Genomic DNA, 438 nt, shown 5'->3' with positions numbered 1-438 from the left:
ATATATATATAAATAAAGAATGACAGGAGGCTATGATACGAGCCCTCAGTCACTCTGATGTGTCTAACCACTCGATCCTGCACTGCAAGATAGATGCACTAAGACGGGATCAAACCCATGACCCCAGCCATTTGACCCATGACCCCAGCCATTTGAAGCAGCTTATTTGGTACGGTGAAAAGAGAGAGAGAGAGAGAGAGAGAGAGGAATATATAGGCGCCCACCCACATATATATCGGTTTCTTCCTCCCGCACTTTCATTAATTAATCAATTCAATAAAAGAAGCACCGGCCCACCCCGCAGCCCTTTATATAACCATCCGTAGGTGGCAAAACTTTCTCACCAATCTCTCCCCTAGCCGGACCACCATCCATGGCCGACCTCCACATAGAATCTGCAGGCGAATCACCTGTCTTCAAGCTCTTCGGACATGTCAC

General features: G+C 47.3%; 1 protein-coding gene across 1 annotated transcript in view; it reads left to right on the top strand.

Annotated features, from left to right (window-relative positions):
- Positions 1 to 258: 258 nt before the first annotated feature.
- The window catches only part of LOC110022852, a gene marked incomplete in the record, with an annotated part of 1,070 nt that continues 890 nt past the window's right edge, over positions 259 to 438 (top strand). Inside the window, 1 exon segment of the mRNA XM_020721974.1 lies at positions 259 to 430.

This window comes from Phalaenopsis equestris, unplaced genomic scaffold (genome assembly GCF_001263595.1).
Source record: "Phalaenopsis equestris unplaced genomic scaffold, ASM126359v1 Scaffold000202, whole genome shotgun sequence".
In the NCBI taxonomy this organism is placed as follows: Eukaryota; Viridiplantae; Streptophyta; class Magnoliopsida; order Asparagales; family Orchidaceae; genus Phalaenopsis; species Phalaenopsis equestris.
This window is presented reverse-complemented; position numbering and strand designations above follow the sequence as displayed.